The sequence below is a fragment of the Pinus tabuliformis genome, chromosome 7 (genome assembly GCF_031772625.1).
Source record: "Pinus tabuliformis cultivar Carrire ecotype Pingquan chromosome 7, CPIR1, whole genome shotgun sequence".
Taxonomy (NCBI): domain Eukaryota; kingdom Viridiplantae; phylum Streptophyta; class Pinopsida; order Pinales; family Pinaceae; genus Pinus; species Pinus tabuliformis.
In genome coordinates this window covers 755,177,657-755,184,762 of record NC_142293.1, presented here as the reverse complement: position 1 = coordinate 755,184,762, position 7,106 = coordinate 755,177,657, and positions in this window count along the sequence as shown.

The window sequence follows — 7,106 nt, the reverse complement described above, 5'->3', positions numbered from 1 at the left end:
GAGTTCTGGGTTTAGATTACTGGTATTGCTTTTCTGGTTACTGCATTCTGAGAAGTTATTGGTTGATTCATTGGGTGATTGTAAAAGGAAATTGGTTGATTCACATGTACTTGATGATTATTTGATGTTCATGGTTCCAGTTTGAAAATTTATGAAACGTGGTCCTTGGAAGAAAAGAAGTAGGTCAGCACCTACAAGAGCTAAGGGGGTTGTAGCTCCCTAGTGGGCCCCAGTATTGCAGCAATAATGTTGCAACTCCTGAGACTCCCTTCTTTAATTTTATCAACTCGGTAGTTCGTAACAAACTTTGAAGCGACGGTGCTGTATGCACAAGTACTAGCTCTTGCCGCAGCTGTCACTTGGTCAGCTGGCACAAGTCTGCTAGGGGCTTAAGCCAACTTCTATGAGCTCTTAGAAGAAGATTTTTAACTGATGGATGAAAGCTAACTCAAAGGAAGCTAATCTACTTGCGGAAAGAAACTAAAAGCCAAAAAGAAACGCAAACCCTAACAAACCCTAATTCTACCAGCTAGTCCTACTGACGCAAAGGAGAGAATGAAAACTACGAAAAGAGATGCCATTACTTCTATGAAGGTAAAATACATGTTTCTACACTGCCTCTAGCTGAAGAAAACATCTTTTTGTATTTTTGACTAAGTTATTAGAATTATCATGCATGTGCTTTTAACTGGCTTTTCACTATGCAGGGGTGGATCAAGGAGGAGAAATGCTTGGAAAAGGTTGGGATGGTACAGAGAGGGCCTAAGGGGTCCCTAACACCCTTACAGAGAGTTTCAAAAAGTTTGGCTATCAAGAAACCTCATTTGTGAGCTTCTACAGGAAGTCTGCAGGGGTTCTACAGGATGTTCAGAGATTTCTACAGGATGTTCTGTAATTTTCTACAAGATGTTCTGAAAAGAGGATTTTGGAGAATGGATGGAGGGAAACAGGTGGAGGAATGAGTATGGAGGTGAAATAGGGGTGTAGGGAGTTCAAGACTTGGAGTATGGAGTCGAGGAGTGGCACAGATGGTGAGATTTGTTCAAGGAGGGATGAAACGATGTTGCACAAGAAGATGAGAATCATGGCAAGGTAAGCGAATGAGGTAAATGTAAGGTAAGGGTTCTGAGTGAAGGATGAAACAGGTAGGTTGGATGGAGTATGTGCAGGTAAGGAAGGGTAATAGGTACTCTGCAAGTGGTTTTTCAAACTGAACAGACAAACACTTATAAAACCTATGACCTAGTTACTTTACTCTATTCTGACCTAAGTAACAACAAAAGGAAATGAACAGCAGTTTATTCAAAATGTAATGCATGAACTAACTTATGCCACTAAGAAATCATCAACTAAAGCATTTAAACACTACTAATATCAGCTCTATAAAAGAGGATTCCAACATTAAGAATTGCATGGCAAAGCAAAACAACGTTTTTGTTGGCAGCACAGTCACATTGGTCCCAACTCATGATTCCACTGAGGGGGAGGTGAGATCCAAGGTGTTTGGTAGCCTTTTTCTGAAGATCTTCCCTATGATTAACCTATCAAGCAAATCTGAACATGAAAAACCTTTTTAATCATCAAAAGCAACCTAAACAACAACACAATATTTAAATCTAAATAGCAGATTTTATTCTAAGAATGCAGCAAAGACACATGAAAGTAAACAAAGGAGGTACTGGGCGCTTGAGATGGGCCCAACCCCAAGAGCTACAGCCTCCTAAGAGAGATTTAGAGCTGGTGCAAAGCTGGATTCATCTTTATTGATCAAAAGAAATGTTACATTCCAAAAACTGTCCACAAGGAGAACTTGAAAATGTGCTGAAAGCAAAGCTAATCTACTGCCTAAAAATAGAACTACAGACTAGCTATCTTCTGCCTACAAAATGACTAACCATTGGCTCACCAAAATGAGGCCCTAAGCCTTCTTATTTATACAAATTGAGGACCCCAACAGTCCTCCTAAACTTTAGGGACTCGGCTGCCCAAAACTTGTAGTTAATAGCAGTCCTACTTGACTTGCTTGGCTGCCCTTGTGTTAATTGATTTGGTGGCCCTTGAACTCCGAGCTAATGGTGGAGAATTCGAGGTAAGGGCCCATAAATGAAGGGGACACCTTCCTACAAATCCTCTCCCTTTTTCTCCCACGAATTTGGTTGTCAAGTGCTCATTAAAACCTTCAATTTTGTCTCCAAATTGACCAAAAAGGCTACACAAAGCACCCATTAGACTTGTTGGCACAATGACTAACCCAATTCACTCTATTAGCATAAATATAATAAAAAAAAATGCAATAAACTAATGAGAATGGTGGATTAAGTTGAATTAGGAGGTTGAATGAGCCCTAATAATTATCCATTTTTGGGGCTCATCATCACCCCCTACTGAAAGTGTTGCTCATCCTCTGAGCAACCAATTTATCTCCTCATATTTGATGGCCCTGGTGGCCTACCTGTCATGCCAAGCTTCTGAAGTGATGCCCTCTTCTCTGTCATGAAACCATGCTTTTCCCTTTGCTTCTTCCCGCTGCCTGTGCTTCTTTTACTAGAGTATTTGCATGCCCTTTCTTGCCTTAAAATATAGTGGAAGCTCCCGCTTTCACTTCTCCTTCAGCTTGGGAGAGGTACTTAGGGCGGCCAACACAGCTGTTGCCTCCCTAGCTAGGATTTCGGCCGATTTCTCCTTCTGCTTCCCTTTTTCAGGACTTCCTGTAGAAAGTCCTGTAGCTGATTTCTGGCTTCCTGTAGAAGCCATTTTTACACTTCCTGATTTGGCTTGCATGGCTGGGGGTGTCTTCTTCTTCAATTTTGCTGATGCTGGTTCCAAGACCTTGAGACCTGACTCTCTAGTGGTGAATGCTGCTTGCACTAGCATCCTCAAGTATCAAACTTGAAAATTTTGAGAAATGTATGCAAATTTGACTCCATTTCAGCTACATGTTCGTCAAGGTAAATTAAGAAGCTCTGATATGAGTCAATCCCTTTGAAAATTGCATGGAAGTAATCATTTTCGATCTTCTCTCTCTTTGTCAAAAGGCCCTTGGTGTCTACTTTCTGATTTATCTTGTTGTCGTTTTCACCAGCATCACTTACAACAGTTCTTAGAACTTCATCCATATTAGTATCCTTGCTGCTTGGATCCAAACTGAAATGTTCTACTAAATTTTTTGGCACAAGATGCAACTTCTTTGGAAGAGACAACTCTGACTGGTCCCTCAGTCTCTTTTTCAATATCCATGTCAAAACGTGTAGACATTATGGTTTTAATTAATTGGGTTTCCTTTACTGAGATTGCCTCACCAAGCTTTGTCGAAAGCTCATCAAGAAGCTCCACACGGTTTTTTACAATTCTCCAAAGCTTGCAGCACTTTTTTTTTTTTTTTCCAGAAGCATTTCTCTTGTAGAAGATTCCTTGCCAGCCTTTACACTAGCAGTAGCCTGGAGTTTAAGTTTGTCCACAGCTTCTGTTAACCTCATAAATCGAGATCTTGCACGGTTTGCTCTTTCAGAACTGCAAACTCGATGAAGAAAAGTCCAAGCTTCTCTGCTTCGGAAGGATATGCCATACTTCCTATAGAACTTCTTCTTGTAGAACTCTTGCCGGCTTGTGAAGGATGTCACTGCGCCTCTAAACGAGCCCGGTACGCGGGAGAATTTTAAACTAGGCCGAGAAGCTCGGTGGAGGACGACAAGTTAACAGATTGTGGGAGCAGAGGACGCGTACTTCGGCTAAGAACGTTGCAGGTGCAAATTAATCAGCGGGTGGTGAGAGTCAGCCGAGCATTTTTTAATTACGGCGTGGTTCGTGGTGAGGGATTGAAGTGGCCAGGCATATGTGGCCACATGTAGACTGCAGTGCTATCATGAACTGCATGTTCTCTTCTGGATCAGTTGCACTAGAGTTCAAACGGCCAACACTTCCTGCTTTTTTTTTTTTTTCACGTGAGTTGTCTAACACATACGTTGCATGATTCCTGGCTGATTGACAGAGAATTGGACAAGGAACTATCGGCTTAATCTTGCTATATTCGTGGCTCAATTCCACCATTCCATTCATTCATGCAGTTTTTAAATTAGATTTGTGCAATAGAAGAACGAGTTTCAGTCACGTACCTGAAGTCAAATGGCTGCTGGGAGGTGCTGTGGCTAGTCATTTCTGCATGCACTAGTTTCTTTGGTTGCATGAGGGCTTGGCTGATGATTTTTGGTTGTTTTCCTTGTGCAGGTGTCCTCTGGCCGGATGCATGCTGCAGGAGTTCATTTCCACGCTCAGATCTGCACCCTCAAGCTGCTGCCACTGAATTTTCACAGGACCGAAACTTGTTTTCGCCATTGCTCCCAAACGATAGATCGGATCGATCTGAAAATTGCTGAGCATGTTCCTATCATCATGATGCACCTCCCATAGCAAAATCGTGATCAATGGATGCACAGATTTCGAGAAAAATGGAAAATGGCTGAAGATTTCAGAGATCAATTTCTCGGAAACCGTGCATCAGAATCAGCTGAAACTGCTTGGGTAGGTTACTATCACCCATATGCATCTCCCCATGAAACAGGTTTTGAAACAGATGCACGGATATGGAGAAAATGCAAAAATGGCTGACATTGATGGGGGCGGATTTCTTGGAAACCGTGCATTGGAATGGGCTGAAACTACTCAAGCATGTTGCCATCATCCCTATACAATTCCTTGTAAAATGGGTTTTCAAATGGATGCATGGTTTTCAAGTTAGGGAAAAAACAAATTCTGTTCTATGTATTTTTGCTTCAAGGCATTCTGCAAGTTTTTGCATGGTAAGAAAAGCTGAGCTTGGGCTGTGATGCAGGCGTGGAGATGATGGAGAAGGAGTTTGAAAAGTGCAGGAGGACTTCTGAACCCTTGAGGAAGCTACCATGTTCGCCAAACCACCTTTTTGAAATCCATTTCTAGCTTCCTACAATTTCTACAGGAACTTCCTGTAGAAGCACAATGAGGTGGAAAAGATGATGGAAAAGGGTGAGGAATGGGAACATGGATGCTTGCAGGCATAACCAATGGATTCCAAGCTTTAGATCCCCTTCCAAAATCGAATCTGGCTCGCTTGAAGGTTCTACAGGATGTTTCCTGTAGAAATATAGAACTTCCTCTAGAAGGCACAAAAACTCCTTTGTCTTTGTTTTGAGTGATCCTCCTGACCTGCAATGTCATTGCTGCAACCTGAAATTATTCAATGGAAATTAGCTTTATTTTTCTTTTTCTTTTTCTCTTTTTTTTTTGGAAAAACAACTAGGGCGCCTCATGGAGGTTTTCACCCTAATTGCCTGCCCTGGGCGCCTCCAAGGGAGGTTTTCACCTAGAGATCTTATTATCTTTTCTCTTTTCTCCCAACCCATTGACCGCCTCATGGAGGTTTTCAATCAATGAGCCAATCTAAGGTGCCTCCGAGGAGGTTTCCACCTTAGATTTTTATTTTCATCTTATTTTCATTTTTTTTTTTTTTTTTTTTTTTTTTTTCTACCCTACCCTACTTGAAAAACAAAATTCTTTTCATGTATAAGAATACTTCCAATGGAGCCATGTGCACATCGATATTAGAGATAAAATGATGTGGTGGCTTGAAATGCATGCTTTGAAAGCTATTCGGATTTCAGAGACCAAATGATTTGACTTTGAAGGGATCAAACATAGCTGAAGAAGAGAGTATTGCTGCAACTTGGTGACCGTCTGAAACCATATTTCAATATAGCTCTGATATCCTTGGTTCTTTTGTTGATCTGGATCATGTTTCATGTCACCTTCTAACATGACTTCCTCATCTTCCTCTTTTTGCTGATCTTTCTCTTGAATACATGGAAGATTTGATGGTAACCATGAAGGATCTTTCTTTATCTCTACTTCTGATGTCTTCTCTTCATCAAGTAAAGCCCATGGTTCTTTGATTTCCTCTTCTAAATCTTCTTTTTCCTGATGTGGTCCTTTAATGCTTTCAATATAGTCTCTTTTTTGCAATACTCTTCCTGAGATATGGTGAAGATCGTTGAGCTCAAGAGGAGTCATTTGGACATGTTGTGCCTCAGCATTGTAATGGAGTTGAGCTACTCCAATGTGTGGATTTGGAAATGGTGGTATGGGTAGCTGAGTGGGGGTTTATATTTGAGATGGATGTGGATGGGGTTGTGGTCGGGCAGGCATTTGGGGTTTCCTTAGTGGAGGAGGAGGTGATCGTTGCGGTTGAGCAGGTGGTGGAGGAAAAGAAGTGGGAGGAGTGTTGTACTGGGGCCTCCACCCCTGATGAGGTGCATTCCACTGAGGCTGTGGTTGAGCATAAGAGTGAAATGAATGAGCAGCTGGTTGGGCATAATATGGATCTATGAAGGAACAAGGAGGAGGTGTGAACCAGGAAGGATGAGCATGGGGACCCCAAGAAGGCATGAAAGTGGCTTGATAGGGGTCATAATAGGTCTCGGATTTCCCTTGTAGTTCCTGCTGATAAGATCTAGGTTCATGTGGCCTCCTTTGGTTCATATAATAGAGTGATTCAGTGGCTCCTTTGGATCTCTGATATGCAGCTTTGATTTTGGGCAAGGAAGGGCACTGATCTGTAGGATGGTATTCTTCACATACAAAACACACTTCTATGGAGTACAATGGACATTCGTTCCTAGGATGCTTTCTAGTGCACCTAGGACAACAAATGGCCAAAGCCCTCTTGGCTTCTTCTTGCTTCTTTTGGATCCGCAAGGTATCCAGTTGCATGGCAAGAAACTGCCTCATATCACTCTTGAAATCTTTGATTTGATTTTCAAATTCGTCTTTGGACAAGGTGCTGCTCCCAACATATCTGCTTGTATCCATTTGCTCGAGAGGAATGGTTTCTTCTTCTTCTTCCCTTGAGGTTCTTCAAATATGTCTTGCTGTCCACCTAAGGGTTCTTTAATCACAGCCATCGAAGAAGAGAGAATGTTGGCTGTGTGAAGCAGTGGGGGTGTTGTGCAATAATTTTTCTAACTTATCTCTACTCCTACAAGGCAGGAAAGGAAATATTTTTGGTTGATTTTTGTATTTTTCTTCTGGTACCTGCAAAACTAAAATAGATTGAACTGCAACTAACTATGTTACTGAAA